Genomic DNA, 20,781 nt, shown 5'->3' on the forward strand with positions numbered 1-20,781 from the left:
GCTGGAGGGAAAGTGGTGAATAATGAAACTTCCCTGGGCGTCTGCACAGCATTTGCCGCTTTCAAAGCCCCTACTCACACACGGTCGCAGTGGTCGGTTGATACAGGCTGGGGAGCTGGCAGTGCTCCCCCCCGCATAAAAGTGAAAATTAAACTTCGGAGCAGGAGATGATTTTGAGTTTGCCAGAACAGAGAAACACAAAAAAGCTGGGCACAAAACTCCAATGTCTGGATTTTGCACTCCAGACATTGGATTGTTGGATTGTTTGGCCAACAGATATTTATGAAGCACCTACTATGAGCTGGCCATTGTGTTTGGCTGGAGGATGTGGTTTCTCTCTCTCTTGTATCCATGGAGTTTCTTTGTACAATCTTCTCCTTTGGGGTCCTCCCCTAAGGGACATCCTTCCCTGATTCCCTACAATGCACACCTATATACCTGCCTTTGCTACTCTGGCCCCATCGGAATCTGTGCTCAGGGGAGGATTAAACCTGAGTGTATAGAAGTTTCCTAAGGGGCGCCTGGGTGGCTCAGTCGGTTAAGTGTCCAACTGCAGTTCAGGTCATGACCTCACAGTTTGTGGGTTCGAGCCCTGTGTCAGGCTCTGTGCTGACAGCTCAGAACCTGGAGCCTGCTTCAGATTCTGTGTCTCCCTCGCTCTCAGCGCCCCCCCCCCCCCCGCCCACTCATGCTTTGTTTCTCTCTGTCTCAAAAGTAAATAAACGTTAAAAAAAAACATAAAAGAAGTTTCTTTGCCCCATCCCAACAGTAGCCTCATGACACTGATCCTTCCCAGGAAAAGGGAAGCCCTGTCCTGTTATAGGATTGCTGCATCTTTGTGAACAGGATGGAGAGCCATCTGGGGCCAGAGGGCCTTCCTGGCCCTGGAAACAGACTGTCAGCAGCTGCCTGCCTGGCCTGTGGGTTCAACTGTCCTGGCCAGTCCTTTGAATCATGGAGTGGCATGGAAATTTTAAACCATGATCCTGGCGTATCTGTGAGTCCATGGGATGTAGAGTCTTGGTGCCTCGTATCCTGGCATCCACCCCTGAGATACTCAAGTGGGGTAGAGGCAGGCAGGCACAGGGGTGAGTTCACAGCAGAGACCAACTGGGCCCAGATCTTCCCTGGGTTGGGTGCTTGACTGTGCCAGCATTAACCAGGGCTGGACAACCTCTTCCCTGGATGTGTCTACCCAACGCTGCTTAGACTAGAGCCCCTAAAAGTCTCACTTCCTTGGGTTCTGTCCCAGTGTTTTCAAGATCCTCAGGAAGATGTTCCCTATTGACGTCGGGAATTTGGCTGGCTTACTGGACAAGGAGGAGAAGAATTCAAAGAGAACTTTCTGGAATCTAGTACCTGGAAACTTTCCCCACCCCCACCTCCTTTATTTTAACCACAAAAGGTCCAGAAAAAGCAGGGCTCTTTTTAAAGCTTCAAGTACCCGAGAGTGATAACAAGAGTTCAAAAGAGGTAAGAGTCACATGAAGGCCCAGAGACCCATGGATTGGTGAGGAGACCGACAGGTGGACACAGAGGAGACCCTTGGAGAGAGGCAAAGAAGCACACGCACTGCCAGCTAAACACACGCAGGCGGGGACGCAGGGACAAGGGCAGTTGCAGAGTCAGAGGGATGGGAATCCAAGGCCAGAAGAGAGATGTGCAGATCACATGGCCCAGAGCTTCCCACAAGCAAGTCGGTCCAAGGGCAGTGGCGCGGCCAGACCACCTGTGATGGCGTCCAGCCTGCCTCTTACTGCTGTGTGACCGGGGGTTATTGCCTTGTCTCTAGACCTCAGTTTACTCAGCTTTAACATGAGGACAGTGATGGCGTCTGACTCACGGGTTTGCTGCGATGACTCAAGGGGTCCGGAACCGTGCCTGCCAGAAAGCCTGTGTCCACAGCCAGCCACAAGGATGGTGAGGTGCAGGGTGGGACTGTCGGGCAAGTCCTACTGCGTGGTTTTACTTCTCCGGCGGTGCCCGTGCCGCACTCCCGGGGCCACAGCATGCTGGGAGGGAGCGAGGCCAGCCTGGGGTCACTCTGGCATCAGGGTTGGGTCCCATCATGCTTTCAGATGCCACACAAACTCTGCCTTGGGGATTGGGGAGGGACAGGGGTTTAGGATGGCCGAGAGCAGAGGGTCCTGACCCTGCGGGTGGATTCTGCTGTGTAAGTAGGGAGAGGGAAATGACACGTGGGTGGGGACCCCACGCCTCTCCCCTCTCCCGGGACTTCTGAATGTGGGTCGCACGTAAAACCAAAATAGAAGAAACGGCAGGGAGGGGGAACTCAAGACCCCTCTGAAGCCTGCGGCCCAGGCTGCAGGGTGGACCCAGGCTGCACTTTCTTAAGGACACAAGAGTGAGCACTCACACTGCCTGCTCACCTCTCTCCTTCATTCTCTCCTGCATGAGGAGCCCAGTGCGGTCTACTCGGTGCCTGGCAATGGGTCGTGGAGACACTGCTTCCCTGGGGCAGCTCACAACGAGGTCATCAGAGCCTCTGCCTTCCTTGCTTCCACACAGCCAAGCTCCACTAGCCCAGGAGGGGGTGCTCTCTCACCCTCCATGCACAGAGTCCCTTGGGGGAACCAAGGGACAGTCATCAGACCCCAAGCACTCCATGCTGAGTGGGAGCCAGCACAAGATATCAGGGTGGGTCCTACCTGGTTCCCTTGGGATAAGAGGGGCCAGAAAGACCCCTCGTGTCAGGAAAAGATGTATAAACCCACCCCTCCTCCAAGAACCTCCCCCCGACGCATCTTCCCCTCCCAATAGCACTCTTACAGCCTAAGGGCTGGTCACGTCGGCCAATGCACGCATGGAGGTTCAGGGATGCCAAGGCCTTTTCTCAAGGTGACATAGCTCATAGATGGCTAACGTCTCACTTGCAGGGTCCAAATCACATGTTCTAGCCTCACACCCACACTCCTCCATCCTTGCTCCCTCACACACAACAACAAGGAACTTGGGGAAACTCTGTCTCGTTCAAATGGGCTCTGCGCAGACGAGCTGCTGGGCGCCCCAAGTAACCAGCTCCCCCGTGCCTATCAGGCCCCTGTCTGTATCGACCGGATGTGGAACAGCCAGGGCCCCGGCCACCTAGTATTCCTGGGATTCTGAGCTGAGCCTCAGCCAGGGTGAGCCTCGTGGATTCTCACACAGCAGCAGCCAGGGGTGTGGGCTTGAAGCCCAGTCAGATCATATGAAAATAGTAATAACTGAAAAACAGAGACACAAAACACAAGGACACTGGGACAAGCATTAGAGGTGAGATCCACAAGCAGGCACAAGAGGCAGGTAGGTGGGGGGGATGGAAGGACACATCGCCACCGACAGCCACGTATTTTCAGGACTCAAGAGCCCAAGGACAGTCCAAGTTCAAGCAAGGCTGAGTGGGGAAGGAGGGGCGTTGGCTGAGGCCTGGTCTTCACTCCATTCCTGCCGCTTGGCCAAGGTCGGCTTTCACAGCATAGAGACGTTTCCCAGGTGAGATCAAAACATCCAGAAAGGACGCAGTGGGTCAGAAGAGAGGGGAGGCCAGAGGGTGGTAGGAGACAGGCTTTCACCAATATGGAGATGGGGACCAGAGTGGGAGGGGAGGTGCTTTTCTGAGAACTGGGGCCAGGAGGCAGCAGGCTGTGGTGGATGCAGGGATGTGCCCCCAGGCCCCTCTTCAGGAAGAAAGGACTTACTCCCTCAGCTGCCAGGGCCACCGCCTACAGGAAGCCCTCCGCTGCCAGCTCCCTTCGGGCTTTGTCTGCACAGAGCTGCCTTGCTCAAGATTGTGCCTCCTTTACAGGGTGCTCCATCTCCAATACCGATAGGTGGGAAGGTCCTGGGGTCTGAACACCCTGTCCCAAAGTGGGACACCTCAGAAGGCTCATTCCATATTCATACCTCCCCACGGTGTGGATCAAGATGTCCACTGACAGGGCCATGCAGCTCAACTTCTCTTCTGCCGCGGCCCTGCTTTCTGCGTGCCCCCTCCACAGGTGTTACCCAAGAGCATTCCCTTATAAACTGACTGTAGGAATCTCCTTTGGCAGTCTCCTTCCTGGGGGACCCACCCTGTGACACATGGTTAAACACTGAGCAGAAAGCCCATTCTTGCCCGGCCGCACTGTACAAAGAACCTTTAGGGCTGTAATCTCCCCTGACCTTCACGATGACTTGGTAAAGAGGCATTACTGTTCCCACCCAACAGATGAGAAAACTGAGGCCCAGAGAGGTTAAATAATTGTTTGAAGGTCAAAACAGCAGGTAGTTGGTACAGCCAGGGCTCAAACCCAGGTCTGTTGTGCTCTAAAATGTATGTTCTTTCCTCTGGTACACAACTGCCCTGGGAAGGGAGGGGAAGGAGGGTAAGAAGGAAAGAACTAGAAGGAAGAGGAGAGGAAGGGAAGGGAAGGGAAGGGAAGGGAAGGGAAGGGAAGGGAAGGGAAGGGAAGGGAAGGGAAGGAGAAAGGATCAGCTAACATTTAGCACTTACTCCAGACCAGGCAACATACACACCATTTTGCATTTAATCCTCAAAATTTTATGACGTATATATCACTTTTATCTATGTTATAGATGAAGAATTTGGCTCAGAGAGGTACAACAGATTGTCCAAGGTCACACAGCCAGTAAGTGGCAGAACCTTGATACAAATCCAGTTCCATCCTATTCCAAGCCTGGACATCTTAACCACTACTATTAGGGAGAGTTAGGGCCAACCGGAAGGCCGAGGGACCCCAAGATGGAGGTGTGGGCTAGAGTACTGGGAAGTCAAGGTCCCAGGTGCCTGAGTAGAAGGGAAGCTTGGCGAGATCAACATCCTGGTTCTCCTGGGAGTATACGGGACCTGCTTGAGGGCTGACCCAATTCAGGCCTGGAGCCATCGCTTAGAAATTGCACCAAGCCAATCCCTAGCCGTAATTATCACCAGGCTTGCAGCACTGGGCTGAGAGCTGGAAATAGCTCTGTATTTATTTACCCTGCAATTACATGCTACATTAAATGCTCCGCGAGAACATGGCGATCACCCTGCAATTAACTGGTCCCTGCTTCCTGGGCAAGAGAAGGCTGGAGACAGTTACTGGGTGAAATCAAGTGCTGCCTGGTTTCTTAATGGGCCTGGGGGTCACCTTGGAACTTGTGCTGCTGGGCCTGGCTGGAGGTTGTAGCTCTCAGCGGGAGCTCTCTAGCTCCTGGGGAGAGGGGTTCACATCCATCAGACTTTGCTGTGAGTTCTGGAAGGAGCTGGCATATAAGCCCCTCCTTGAGCTGCACCCCACCCTGCCTTGTCTCCTCCACTCCTCTCGGAGCACCTAGTGACTCTCTGTACTTAATTTTTGGAATTCCTGGATCACCACTCCACCAGCTTTGCATGGGCATATTTACCTTTCAAGAGTCAGCTCAAATATCACCTCCTTGGGCAGTATTCTTGGAAAGAAGATTGCAAACGATAGTGAACACCAGACAGACCTGGGATCAAATACCAGTATCATTACCCAATAGCTGTGTGACTTTTGGCAAGTTACTTGACCTCTCTGAACCTCATTATATGCATGTGTGTGTGCACAGATGTATACAACTCCCTGACATCACATGCATATGCATTATGTACATATATTAGAACTCAGTATCTTAAAGTTGGGAGCAGATCGTAGCAGGATGGAAATAGCATGGTACCTGACTAGTAGGTACACACTAAATTTTTGCCCAATTAATGAACCAAGGAGTAAATCAACCAATCAATCAAAAGTCAATTCGGAGCTGAGACTACGTATGCACCCATGTTTATCTTTGTGGCTCCCCACTTAACTTCCTACACATAAACATGGATCCATGTTATTCAAAAACATAATATGCAAACACGATGGTAATTGGTTTCTAGTTGCCTGGAGATTCCAGAGAACTAGTTTCTCAGGCTGTGCAGATAGATTAAGAATGCCAGCAAAAGGCATTAAGAAAAGAGTTAATTATATATTTACTACCTCTGTCATTTTCTCCTAATTATGTCTTGGCAAGCAGAGTTTCCTGGATGAGACTTAAATCTCAGTGTCTTTAAAAATATAATAATAAATCAATGTGAAACGGAGTGCTCCCAATAGCCAAAAATGCCCAGGAAAGTTTTCAATCAGTGAGAGCCCCAGTGAGCCGGGCTGGCACCTGTTCTGACTGTGTTTGGGCTCTAGAGACCAGATACAGGGCCAGACAAGCCACAGAAGAGCAGAGCTACGTCTGGGTCCTGCCACTGAGGCCGCCTCCGAGTTGGATGGGGGTCACCTGGAGGTCCCGTGGCATCACCTGTTGCCAGTTTCCCACAAGGCACCAGGAGGGAGAAGCCGGGTGTGAAAATCATTGAGCCGCTCTTGTGGCATTTTGCTTGGTTTCTGGATTGAGAAGGCAGGGACCATTTAGTGAGCACCTTCTACGTCAGTGGCTCTCGGCTGGGAACAATCTTGTCCTCGGGGGCATTTGGCAAGGTACGGAGATATTCTCGGTTGTTATGACTCAGGTTGTGCGAGTGGCGTCTAGTGGGTAGACGCGAGGTATGCTGCCACACATCGCCCGATGCACAGGACAGCCCCCGCAACCACAATTATCTAGCCCCAGACGTCAACAGTGCTGAGTTGAGAAGCCGCACTGCAGGTGACAGCAGGCTTGAGGCTGGGTGTTTCCATACTGTCTATTATTGATTATTGTCACTCGGTTTTCAGGGCTCTTTGTGTGCCTGTCTTTTCTATTTTGGTTCCTAACGATAAGGAAAACCCGGGCCCACGCACGCTCAGAACAAATGCCCAGGCTTCCTTCGTGGTAACCGCCACACTTCCGTGGCTGTGGTCACTCCCATCGAGAACCACACAGCGCTCGCCAGGGGAGGGGAGCTCTGGTGGCCCACGGGCACCTGCACATGCCGGCTCTTCCTCTTCTCCTTGGGAAGAGACTGTGCTTCTCTCACGGGCCCCAGGAAGCAGACCAAGAGGGGCCAGGCTGCTGCTACTGCATCAGAGTGACCTGGGCAGGAGGCCCAGGGCATCCTCTGTCTATGAGATGAGCAGGAATCGGGCACCACTCCTGGGCCATTTCACTGTGTTCCATCCCACTCCGTCCAACACACCTACACCATCCAAGCAACTGTTAGGCCCACCTACCAGTTTCTATGACCTGAGTCTCTTGTCTATTATCTGAAGGTCTATGTACATAAAAGGCCCAAAGGGATTTTTCTAGGATGTTCGCTTGTGGTCTCCACAACCACTCTACAGGACAGATACCGCATGTCCTTTCACAGCCGGGGGTGGGGGGGAGAGGCTCAAAGGAACTAGATGGTTCACTTAAGGTAACACAACCAGGAAACACTAAAACTGAGGTGCAAACACCTGTCCACTCAACCCCAAGGCACGTGTTCTTGCCCCGACAGCTGGCTGCTGAGCGAGAAGGGTCATTTTTGAGCTTTACAAGAGGGGAGGGGAAGGAAAAGCATGGACCATCGTCTAACCCTGACCTCTTTCCTGTCCCTAGCATCTGCGAGTCTCCCCACAGGGTGCCAGACGCTGAAAGGAGACTCAGTCTAAGAGCATAAGGGATACAGTCATTTGGGGACTGGTCATGGACGGTATGAATATAGATGTGGGTGACAAACACACAGGGCTCATTGATCTAAGAGGAGACCGAGGCTTCTTCTGAACAGGTGTCAGAAAGAGTTTAATAAAGGCCTCGAGCCATGGTGAGTCATTAAAGGCATGAGGCATGTGAGGAGGACAGACCAGCTTAGCCAGCTCTGGATAGTCTACACTGCAGATGGGAACTTGGGAAGCACGCTATGTAAATTACTGTAAACGTCTTCACATTACCCTCCTCCCGCTGTGTGTGCGCGCGCGCACACACACACACACACACACACACACACACGTGCATGCGCACGCACACACGCACAACTTCTGTCTAATCCAGCATTTCTCAACCCGTGTCCCATAGAGCAGCACTTTGGAAATTCTGTGTGCACGGGAGCTTTGCTGCCTCCACACAGGGCCCAGGTGGGGCCTGCCATTCTGCATTTCTAACCAGCCCCCAGGTGACGCTGACGCAGCGGGTCCACAGGCCACACTTGAGATAGGAAGGCATTAGGATGCCAGTGAAGCAAGATGTTCACAGGTCTTCCTGGAGGCTGAAAGATTCCAGAGGTGGAGCGTTTTGGGAAACGCTACACTACGCTGAACAAGCATGTGGGACTCTAAGGAAAGGAGTGGGGGATAATATGGATAAAGACGTTTAAAAGGCCTTACAGGAAACAAAAGAGGCTTGTTTGGGAGAACCTTCATGCTGGGTAAGTCAGATCACATCCCTCCTCTCTCTGCAGCCGGGGATGGAAAAGCCCTCCGGGTGGCCAGCACGGCCCCCAGGACGTCCTGCCTCTCACCACCCTCCCCATCTCCAGGCACACAGGCCTGCTCTGGGAACACTACTAGCTGAGCAGACTCCAGCCCCAAGTCTTTCCTCTGACAGCCAACCCTACTAGCCCCCCCCGCCCCCCACAGCCGCCTTCTTTGCTCAAAGGCCGCCTGCTGGAGGAGGCTTTCCTGATGGGCCAATGGAATTTCACGACCTGCTATCCCTGTCTTAATTTGCTTGACCTTTTCTTGTTCCATTTTTCCGATGCATTTTTGCCTTCAGACACAACGCACCCACATACCTCGCATGTTTATTGCGCATCGTTTGTCTTCCCTACTAGATTACAAACTCCACGGGAGCAAGAATTGCACTGCCGTCACTTTGTTAAGGTTTTTGTTTTTTAAGAAACCTCTACACTCGGCGTGGGCTTGAACTTACAACCAAGATCGTGCCGACTGAGCCAGCCAGGAGCCCTTCATTGTTGTACTGCTAGCACCTACAACCGTGCCTGGCATACAGTAGGTACTCTACACCCCTCCTGAATCAGCAGTTGAGCAACTGCGAGTGCAGAGATCTTAGCAGCAGCGGAATATAGGATGCATCACCCTCCAAAGGTTTTCAGCCACAGAAGCTATTTCTTTCTTATTTTTTTTCGCCCCCTCCGGGGGTGTCTCAGCATGACCACTATTCCTAAATGCACATTTTCTAGGAAATGTTGCTGTAAGAACTCACCAAGGCTCCAGCCCTCATCCATTTTCCTTAGTCCTTCCTGGCCTATTCATATTCATCCCCTGCCAGGTCCCAGGGAGATGGGTTCCATACGTTTATTAGCCACCGTATACATGTATCTTTAAATCTGCAAGAACAATGATGCTCCCTGCCCACTCTTCTAAGTGCTCACCCCCCCATTCCCGGCACTGCCGGGGTGGGGGGAGAGAGAAGGTACCAGGTTTCACACCAGGCCTTTTAAGCAATAGGTGCTTCACAAATACATATTTAAGCCTCAAAGTAATCCTCCGAGGTGAGTCTTAATCCCCCATTATACAAATGAGAACCAGAGTCTCAGAGAGATTAAGTAGCTCGTACGACTGGGATTCAGATAAAGGTCTGCCATACTTACAGCTCCTACACTCCCCACAACGCCAAGGTGGGGAACCTCCCAGAGCAACGTCTGGCAAGTGCCAAACTGCAGAATCGGAGATGCGTGTCTGTCCAGGGTGTCATCCTTTTTAGCAAAAGCATCAGCACCAGCGACAACAGCTAATGCCCCCTGAAGTTGTGCCATATGCCAATCATTATTCCTTTTTAGAATTTATTTGTTTAAATTCACGTTAGTTAACACACAGCGTAGTCTTGGTTTCAGGAGTAGAACCCAGCGACGGGTTCTACATGACATGGGTCCCAACAGGTGCCCTCCTTAATATCCATCGTCCATTTAGCCCACCCCCCACCCACCGCCCTCCAGCAACCCTGCTTGTTCTCTGTATTCAAGAATCTCTTCTGGTTTGCCTCGCTCTCCGTTTTTATCTTATTTTCCTTCCCTTCCCCTAGGTTCATCTGTTTTGTTTCTTAAATTCCATACATGAGTGAAATCATAGGATACCTGTCTTTCTCCGACTTACTTTGTTTGGCATAAAGTCAATCATTATTTTAAGCACCTAACATGGATTTCGGTCTTTTAATTCCCACAACCACACGGCCCTCACTTCACAGACGAGGGAACTAAGGCAGCCGAGAAGCTTCGCAATGTGCCACCTTGCCCAGGGTCACGCAGCTATGGAGCGGCACGGCCACCTGCGCCAGAATCAGGGAAAGAGTCAGGCCAGACACAGTCCCGGACCCACCTGCTGCTCCCGTGAGCACCTCACCATCAGCTCCTCCTTGCCTCTTCCCTCAGTGCCTTCCAGCGCTCCACCCTAATCACGCCCCAGCCTCCGGCTCTGCCTCCCGGCTCCCCGATGCATCTTTTTCTTCTGGCGGGAGGGCCCTGTGGACAGGAATCCGTCCTACAACCTCCCATCTCTGCAACACACCCCCACACGGTCTTCCCAGGTGATCCACGCTGGCAGCCAGGGCCTGGCACCAAGAAGGCCCTGAGAGACTGGCATTGGCACAGGGGCACCTGAGACCCAGAGGAGCTCTGACTTGCCTACTAAGAGCGCACACAGTCATAAACCTGGACCGGGACGCAGGCCTGGGAATCCCGTCCCATCAGAGTCCTTTACGTCATTTACCAGCCAGCCAGAGCGCTACATAAAAGTGCCGAGGGACAGCCCAAGGGTTCCCGCTCTACCTTCAGCGGGCTCATCATTTGTGTTCACGCGTACTTTCTTCACTCACCTGTTGCTTCACCCAAGACATCTTCGGTTCCGGTAACAAAGTAATCAAAAAGACAATCACTTCTAATGGAGATGAGATTTATTTTGTAAATCAATTGCTTTATTTCCTCCAGGTTGGTCAGATATAATATCGCATTAGTTTAAGGTATACAACATAATGACTTGATATGTGCATACGTTCTGAAATAATGACCACAATCATTTTAGTTAACATTCACCCCCACCCGTTAATTTAATAAATGATAACAGAAATATATTTATAATAACAAACAGAGGTGGGGCGCCTGGGTGGCTCAGTCGGTTAAGTGTCCGACTTCTGCTCAGGTCATGATCTCGTAGCTCGTGAGTTCGAGCCCTGCATCGGGCTCTGTGCTGACAGCTCAGAGCCTGGAGCCCGCTTTGGGTTCTGTGTCTCCCTCTCTCTGCTCCTCCCCCGCTCATGCTCTCTCTCTCTCTCTCTCTCTTTCTCAGAAATAAACATTGAAAAAAAATTTAAGAAAAATAAACAGCAGTAAGCACTTAAAAAATAAAGAACTATCCAGGGTTCTGTGACAGCGTACAATTTGTGAGGGAAGCAAGAACGAATGTGACTTGGCCTGGGAATCAAAGAAAACTGCCTGGAGGAAGTGGCATTTGAAGTGAGATACAAAGAACAGTAAGAGTACATAAGGCAAGAAGGGGCTTGAGAGGGAGAGCGTGCTCAGAGGAAGGCCCTGCGGCAGAAAGACTATAACGCCGTCAAGATTATCAGATAACCATAATATAGTGTAGAATGTATACACATAAAGTACAAGGCTCTCTCCGAGGAAAGCAACAAACACTTACTGAGTGATTCCCAGATGTCAGCCGCTTCATCGCACCCATTTCACAGCTGGAGTAACTGAGTCTTGGGAGGATTAAGACGTTTGCCAAACAAGTGCGCAGACCCTGTTGATGTCCCACGCCGATCGCGCGCATTCCTGTTCCTCGTGCCTGTGTGCCTCTTTCCTCCAGCTGTTGTGGTGGTTTTCTCGCTTCTAATGACCTGCCCCTGCTACTCCCTTTGGAGGCCTGTCCTGGGGTCACTGTGTCCATTTGCCACTGCTCCCGGAGAACTGTAAGGTGCCTGGGAGTTAAATGTCCCTGGAGTGTCCCTTCAACAGTGATGGCCAGGAGCATGAGGCCCCGCAGCACTGCCTAGAGCAGGGACATGCTGGAGTCCCCTGGCGGAGTCAGGCTCAGCCAGGCCCTGGCCCCAAATTGTTCCCTTGCCTCACATCTCCTGCTTCTCTGGCCTGCCTTCCCCATCTCTTCATTGGATTCTCCTGGGATCCCTTCTTAATAAATCACTCAGACAGGAAGTCTCACCTCAGAGACCGCTCCTGGGGAACCCGACCTAAAACACAATCCGCGTCTGTCTGAATCTGAAGCCCTTTCTCTTGCTAGGAAGACAAGATGATTCAACAGAGCGAGGGGAAAATGAGTTAGTAATGTTAATAGGGAGGAAGAGGAAAGCCCCAGAGAGTTAAGGGAATGGTTAAGCATCCAAGGATGCATAGCTTCTAACCCAGTGGAGAAGGCAGGCCTCCAGGGTGCGGAGGGTGACGTTACGGAACAATGACAAGGGTGACAGAAGTCCCTCCAGGACAGAGGGAACCGTGCCATCTGGGTGGAGGCGTGGCATGCAGCCCTGTAAGGGAAGGCAGGGCCAGGCCAGGAAGGGGTTCCTCAGGATCAGGCCAAGGAGAAGTACGAGGTGGAAAGAATGTGCTTTCTCAGTAGCCACGCTTAGGTTCCAAGGCTGCACCCACCACTTCCAGGCACCAGGGCACCTGAAACAGGGAACTCAGCTTACTGGGCAGTGAAATGACGTGACCTACTTCAGATGTTTGTTTTGAGGGTGAAACAAGAACAGCACCATGAAAACCCCTGGCCCATTACTAGAGATTCACACTGCGTTTTTTTATGTGTTTCTTTTTCCTTTTCTCTCTCTCTCATTACAAGAGCTCGGGCTCATTTCTGTGAGAGGACTCAATGCAAAGACTTCAATCCACAGAGTAAAATTTTCAAAATCACATTTTAGAGAAACTCAGATTTCAGTGGAACGTGTGACAAGCTAGAGACCTGGAGACCGATGAGATGGTTGCAGGAGACCTCTGGGTTTGGTCATGAAACCTGACCTAGGAAAGTGGCAGCGGGCACAGGAGGACATCTACAGAGACGCTGGCAAGGGCAGCGAGTGAGGAACTGGCTTGAGGAAATGAAGGGCAGCCAGGGACCCAACGGGATTTGAGGTTTTGAGCTGGTGTCTGAATGAACAGGGATGAGAGAGAGAGAAGACATACCTGCTTGAGGGTGAAGGTAGGGAGTTGGATTTGATGTATGTTGAGCTTAAAATAACATCCAGACAGGGGCGCCGGGGTGGCTCAGTCGGTTAAGCATCTGACTCTTGGTTTTGGCTCAGGTCATGATCTCACGGTTCATGAGTTTGAGCCCCACGTCGGGCTCTGTGCTGACAGCACGGAACCTACTTGGGATCCTCTCTCTCTCTCTTTTTTGTTTAATTTTTTTTAATGTTTATTTTTGAGAGACAGAGAGACAGAGTGTGAGCAGGGGAGGGGCAGAGAGAGGGAGACACAGAATCGGAAGCAGGCTCCAGGCTCCGAGCTTACAGCACAGAGCCCGATGCGGGGCTCGAACTCACAAACCGCGAGATCATGACCTGAGGCGAAGTCGGACGCTTATCCGACGGAGCCACCCAGGCGCCCCAGGAATCTCTCTCTCTCTTTCTCTCTCTGCCTCTACCCCGCGCACACGTGCTCACATCTCTCTCTCAAAATAAACAAATAAACACACTTAAAAAATTAATAAAGTTACATCTGGAAATCCAGAGAAGCAACAGCATTTGGCCAAAAGAGCCAGACAGACCTGTGTTCAAATCCCCAGCCCTGCCGCTCACTAGCTGTGAGACTAGCTAAGTATCAGGACCTCTTTGAGCCTCTACTTCCTCATCTGCAAAAAAGACAAGACAAATACAGGTTGCTTTAAGGACGGAGGCAGGCAACATCGTCTGGCAACTCGTAAACTGTTAGGTCTACAATACTTTTTTTTTTTTTTTTAACGTTGATCAAGCAAATGGAAAGGAGTCGTGAGGTCAACCTCAGAACTAATATTGTAGATTCCAAAAGCACTGAACTGAAGTGGAAGGCTGAGGCATGACCATAAGGTGAGATCAATTACCTTTTGGAAGAAAATGTCCTGTCAAAGACCGACAGGCACCAAAGATAAATTTTCAGCTAGTCGGCTACTTCTGTTTTCCCATAAGGAGAACAACTCCATTCAGTTGTACAAACATTTATGAGCCAGACTCAGTGGAAATGGGGACCCTGAGATGAATAAGGCGCGGTTCCTGCCTTGGGAGGACTCACGGTGTCTTGGAGGGGACAGACACGTACAAAACCAAACAAAGGGCGATGTGAGAAGAGTTACATCAGAGGCCTGAGCCACGAGGACTGAGGGTACACCGAGGAGGGAGTGATTGATTTCACCGAGGGGATTTTATGCGGAAATAGCCAGAACACTAAGATCTCTCCCAAAGCATTAAACACGCATAATCATTTTTCAAATCAATTAACCGTGAATAATAGTATTCACTTAATTATTAATTCAAAAATGATGGTTCAAAGACGAGGAACAAAACCAAAAACCCTAACCCCAAATTTCTAGGTCATCATGGTAAAATGAGGAGGGAGATACAAGAATCCAGGTCTGCAAGTGTAGGGTCCCCTAGATTCCAACTCGAACAGCCTCTAAGCCACACGGGTCCTCTGGCCGCTAAAACAAAAACATCCACCTGCGCTTTATGAGTTCATGGATATGAGGCCAGGTGTCAACACAGAGGAAAAATATCATGTCCCTATTAACTGAATCTCAAGCAGCCGCTGCAAAGACCAGAATGATGGACCTGGAAGGAGCCTTATAGGTTCAGCTAATTCAAACCCCTCTTTCCGCTTTCCTGATAAGGAAAAGGCACCGAGAGGGGAAGTGATTTACGCAAGGTCACCTAGGTGTGGAGAGCCAGGACAGAGTCCAGAGTTCCTGATTCCTCACTGAATGCTGTAAGACACCATCTGCCTCTCGAATGAATCAATGACTCCAGATCCTATAGGGTCCATAACGCCATCAGCACATGCACACATGCGCGCGCGCACACACACACACACACACACACACACTCCTAAAGCGACCCTCAGTGGGCCACCACATCCTTTGCATGGAATAAGGGTCTGCCATGCCCTTGGCAAGAGCCCACAAGTGTGGCGCTCAGAACCAGCCCATGGAGTCTGGCCTCCGGGGGATGACAGTCCAGCAGGGAAGGATTCTTTAGTTCACGGACTGCTGGTTTCCCCAATGTTCCCCAAAACAGCCTCACCTGACATTCCCTGCCAACCAAGGCAGGAAGTTCTGCTAATTTCCTTAATAACTTAACAAGATTATCAACCACCACCCTGTGGGCGCAGATTTGGTCTTTCCTTTTGGTTATGGGAACGCATCCATTTTTCACACAATTATAGCCTGAGAGGATCATCACTGGGGCTGCCAATCGTGGGCTTATTAGGATCAATTTAGACGTGAGATTGGATTTCCTTTCTGCACAGAACTTTTTGTTCGAAGCGAATGAACTGGTGTTCCTCATTAATATATTAATAAAATGTTGTCCAAGAGGTGTTTGATCTTTAAGACCGGCCCGGTGGCGGAAGAGTGAGAACACAGGTGGGGGTCCTGGCTACCTGTTGCCCCTCTGTACCATCCAGCCCTCCATTTGGGTCTCCGGGCCTGTTTCTCATTGCCTACGGTGATAGAGTTGGGCGGGGTCGGTTGTTCAGAACCGAGGGCCCACAATGTAACAGAATGATGCATATTACCGGTCTAATGCCTCACGGACTAACTAAATTGTGACTTCTCTCCTCTTGGGCAGAACTGATGTCTTCTGAGTGTGAAACGCCAGTTAGCTCAGCCTGGTCTGATGCTCTGTCAATGACATCATGGGGATTTAGAGAAAAACAAAGGGAGGGGGGCAACTGAGGAAATTGATTTCTAAGGTCTGTCTCTGGTCGACTATTTATTCATTGAAACTCAGCTTTCCTGACCCTGCCAGGCTGAATTTACTTCCGCCCCTCCAGCACTGCTTATTTGGGATTTCTGCTGTGTACACATAATGCCTTCTCCCCACTGGGCTATGCCTACCTTAAGGATGTGGGGTGAATGCTGGTTATGGCTCTACCCAGGAACGTGCGAGAGCTGGCTCACACTGGTTCGCTAGAGCCAATTACGTGCATTCCTTCCGAGTTCAATGACTTATTGAAACCAGTCATGATGGGAATATTTACAACGGGGAAATCGAAAAACATTACAAAGCAGGACTTGGTTTCCTCCCAGAAAGTAACTTGTTAAATATTTACTAGCACATCACTGACTATATTCTCACTGTTTAGGTTTTGGGGTATAATAACTGCATAGTTGAATTTTGATGAATAAATGAATGATCAGAGTCAGAAAACCTGGGAGCTGATAGGTTTCAGGAAGGCCAAGCTACGTGTACAAGTGAGACAGAAAGCTGCCTGGGTAACTCGCAGGAGGGGTATAAACGAGAGCAGAGGTTTTAAACCTCGGCCGTGTACTAAAATCTGCATCTCAGTCCTGAACCCCTGGGGTGAATCCCTTGAACATCGGTATTTTCTAAATACCCCCACGTGATTCCATAACATGGCCAAGTTTGAAACCGACTGGCTTAGAGAAAATTCCTGGACTAATCTTAGCTCCTCAGGACACCCATCTCCCAGCACCCCAGGTGTTCCCTGGTCCCTACCATTTGAATACGGGGAGCTTGAGAGTCAAGTCGAGGGATGAAATTTCTCGGGTAGGTTAGCGGCCATCCCTCTCATAACAGGCTGGGTCACAAGGAGGTTCTCCATGTATGGTTTCGACTTTTTGGCTCATGTCTAGGATGACGATTTAGTTAGGTGGCCATTTAAAAAAAAAGCACCTCAACTCCGCGGAAAAGAGTTCAAAAGCCACAGCCCAAAGACAGTTTCCCTGCAAGTGGCTAGTGCATGCCCATTGTCCCCACCTCCCCACACTTGAATGCCACTGCCAGTCCCTTTGCTCCACGCTACATGTCGGCTGTTTTTCTCTCTTTAAAGCGCCATTACAAGCACCACCTTCTCTTTGAGGGTCTCCTTGATCTCCAGACCATCAGCAAGACACGGAGGCAAAAGCATGGGCTCTGGAGTTCAACAGACTCTGAGTTCAAGCTCCAGTTCTGCTTGATGGCTGTGAAGATTCAGCAAGTCACTTAGCCTCCCCGAACCACACGTCCTGCCTGTATAAAATGTGGTTGGCAAAACTTAGAGAAATTGATAGAACACATCTGGATGTGTCTGGTATCATGGAAACGGGAGAGGACAGAACCATGCTGTTTCAGTCTCATCAGTCCTAACCTCACTTGCCATTTATTCTGGCCGCGTCATACCCCTCTCTGACCCTCGGTCTCCTCCTCTGGAAGTGATGGAGTCCGACTGATGCTCTGCATGGGCCTTTTCGGTTCCAGAGGGACTTCGTGTCTCTGCCTCTCACCCGGCATGTATCTGCCTTCTGTGGTGATTGATCTTTTTCTATATATGACCTGTCTCTCCAACCAGATAGGGGACCCCAGAGAGCAGTGAATGTGCCTTATTAGTCTCTGTATCTCTAGAGCCCAGAAGAGTGCCCTAAACTTAGGGCGTTTATCACATTAGACTTAGCTCTCTCCCGCTTTGTGGGCGCCTCATCCAATGAAGGGGCCAGCCTGAGCTATTACAACGCTGTCTGATGCTCCAGCCCCAGGGGTCTGTGCCCCCGCAGGCCTGAAACTACTGTAACTGCTTGTAAATGGCTCGGTATGTGTCAACTGCCAGCAGGGACCTGTGGATACATTTCCCAAATGGTAAGAAGAGCCACGTAGTAAATTACCAATGGATCAGCCATGGGACTGGATAAATGTTCTTTCAGATGTCACCCACCTGGAATGATGCGTGTCCTTTCGGACACTGTGTGGTGTCACCTGGATGGGGCCAAAGTAAACCACTGGAAGTCACGCCATGCTGTGGGGCCAAAGCCCCATCCCATTTGGACCCCTAAGTCACGAGTTACACTCAGCAGTCTCTCCTCAGTAATTGCCTCTTTCCCTAAGTGATGCCAGAGCCGATGCGTTTTTTATTTCCCCTTAAATGAGGATTTGCTAGCGGGCCTGTATTTTTTTCTCGCCTAATAACAACTGACAGCAAAGTGTGAAATTAGCTATAACAAGCACCAAAGAGTGAATTTTGCCAACTCCCAAACAAGCTGAGAAATCAGTAGCTGGCCCTCAAGACCCAGTGGCCTCAAGATGTAGTGTTCTTCCTGACCCTGAGCCCACCAGAAGGGGGTAGGGCAGTCTCCTGGCTCCAGACTCCCACTGGATTTGGGGGTTGGGAAACTGGTGACCCTACAGCTACTGGGAAAGTTCACTGATGCCAACACCGGCCCGTTTGATGCAAGCATCCCAGAAGATTGAAGCAATGCAAAGGAAATGGGGCTCGTTGACATGAGGTTTCAAACAGTGCTCCCTGGAAGGGCTGGTCTGTATGTGTGATTTCAACTTTTTATGTACAGAATCTCAAAAAGCTCTGGAGAAACAAAGGAGATCTGGGATGTGCCCAGAGGACTCCACACTCCTCATAACTACCTTGCCCGCTAGCTGTGTGGCCTCAGAGCAGGACTGCTAGCGAGGGCCATGCTGGCCAACCCCCCCTGTCACAAGGCCACTCTGTTCCCAGAGGTGACAATACCAAGGGCTCCCGGTGGGGTGGTGCAGCCCTGGCAAGGAAATTTTCTCTCTCTGAGTGTTAACTTCCTCATTTGTAAAATGGAGACAATATTGCCATATTCACAGGACAAGTGGGAAAATAAAATTGGGCAAGTGTATGATTTAGGTCATTTTCCCATCCTCGCTGCAAAGCCCAGTCCTCATGTCCTAACTAACCCTTGAGGCTTGACACCCAGAGCATGACAGAGGGACACTCTCCTCTGTCTACTCCTTGTCCATGTTTCCTGCCTCACCCTGTCCCCCCCCCCCCCCACTCTTCAGCATGTTCCCCGGCTCCTGCCATTTTCTCTTTCTCTGACTCAGTCCCACTCACAGCCTTCTGAAAGGGATGTCACACGTCAGGGAGCCTCCTCCTCTAGCCCCTTCAAGATTCTGGGTCTCTATTCTTGTCTACAGCTGGCTCTCGGCTTCAAACCTGCCCATCTATACTCTGCCTTCTGTTGGCCCCTGATGACCTGATTCTTGCCGTGCTCCCTGGACCCCCATTAAGCCTGGAGGGAGCTATGCAAGGAGGAAGAGGAAGAAGCAATTGCACGTGCCAGCTCACTTCCTATAGGCGTCCTGCCCACTTCCTGTAGGCATCCTGTCCACTTCCTGTAGGCGTCCTGTCCACTTCCTCTTCCTGCCGGCCTCACCCGGTCTCACACCTCACCCCTACAGCAGTAGTCTGGTCCACTGACTTCAGTCCGATCCAGGTTTCAGTTCTTTCCAACAATTTGACAGCACTTTTCATTGTACTCTCTCTTTCAGCTCTGCTGGGTCCCCTCTCCAAGCTTCTAAGCTTTAATTATCCCACATCTTCCTGTTCCCCCAGTTCCTAGGGGTGGTGGCCTCCTGTAGTTGTTACATTTGGGATAACTTCTAGTTCTCTCTCTCTCTCTGTCTCTCCTTTAAGCTACCTGGGTAGCAATTCATTATTTTTAGGTAATATTTCTCTTCCTTTCATTCTCTTTTGTGCAAACACTCTTGCGGTGTTTTTCTCCTTGCTGGACACTAACTGGTACATCTACATACAACCCATGACTTGCGACTTTCAAAGTGCATATCAGACAAACGTACTGTTGTCATCTATCATTCATCTTGCTAGTCTTTCTTCTTTCTAGCCTTTGGGCCCAAAGTAGTGTCTGGCTCAGTAAATATTGGTGAATTTGCGACTCACAGAGTAAAAGAAGGAATGCATGATGCCCATGGGGGTCAACACAGTTCAAGGCACAATCACTGGGGCTTCTGCCCAGGCTCCCTCACTGGGATGGAAGTGGGGCAGATTTCGGCCAGGAACGTTCCAGTACAAAAGTCATTGAAGATCTCTGCAATCATGCCCCAGTGAGTTCACCAGACACTCAATCCATGAAAGAATGAGGCCTGGAGTCCTGGGATTGAATCCTAGTTCTGCAACTTAATCGCTGTGAGACTTTGAACGAGGGATTCAATCTCTTTGACCTCGGTTTTCTCATTCACAGGAGAAGGAATGTAAGTCGCTTCTTCTGCCTTATCTCCTGACATTTGCCCCAAGAGCTCCTGCGTACACATCCCAGGAAGACACTCCCCTTCCTCCAAATTCCTCATTCTTGCTGGCTTGCAACACTCCTGGGCCTCACTCCTACTGATCCCCCTGCCTGGAAAGCCTTGACCCACTAAAGCCCCACTTAGTCTTCAAGACGTTACTAAGATATCACCTGCCCTGGAAGGACTTCCTAGACTACAGCACAGTGTCCCATGCCCGCACAGTTAGCAGCTGTGTCTTCTGATGCTGGGGCATGACATATTGCACCTGCCAGAGAAAAGATCGGTCTCGACTGTGATCATCTCTTTGTATGTCCCTTCGTGATTGGATCACAAGCTCTTCGAAAGAAAGGACTTTCTTCTGAGTCATCTCTACATCCCCGGGGCCCTCCAAGCATGCCTGCTCTCCACGTACGCATGCACTGTGTTAACCACCAGGCACATCTAGGTGAATCAACAGTCATGGCTCCACCCCCCTGGAGCTTACAGGCAGGTGGGGAAAACAGACCAAAACAAGAAAACAATTAATGAGCCAGCAACGAAATACGAATTTTGAATCCTGAAACGTGTTGTGAAGATGCAAATGGTACCCTGGTAAAGACTAACTGGTGGAAGGGGATTACTTGGGAGTCTCCTAAGAGGGCTCTCCAAAGAGATGGCATTTTAGCTGAA

At 50.5% G+C, this 20,781-nt stretch overlaps 1 protein-coding gene across 1 annotated transcript in view; it reads right to left on the reverse strand.

Annotated features, from left to right (window-relative positions):
* ASIC2 (acid sensing ion channel subunit 2) overlaps positions 1-20,781 on the reverse strand; it is a 1,013,600-nt gene that overhangs the window by 873,687 nt on the left and 119,132 nt on the right. The window lies entirely within an intron of this gene.

The sequence above is a fragment of the Puma concolor genome, chromosome E1 (genome assembly GCF_028749965.1).
Source record: "Puma concolor isolate L17-30 chromosome E1, mPumCon1.1.hap2, whole genome shotgun sequence".
In the NCBI taxonomy this organism is placed as follows: domain Eukaryota; kingdom Metazoa; phylum Chordata; class Mammalia; order Carnivora; family Felidae; genus Puma; species Puma concolor.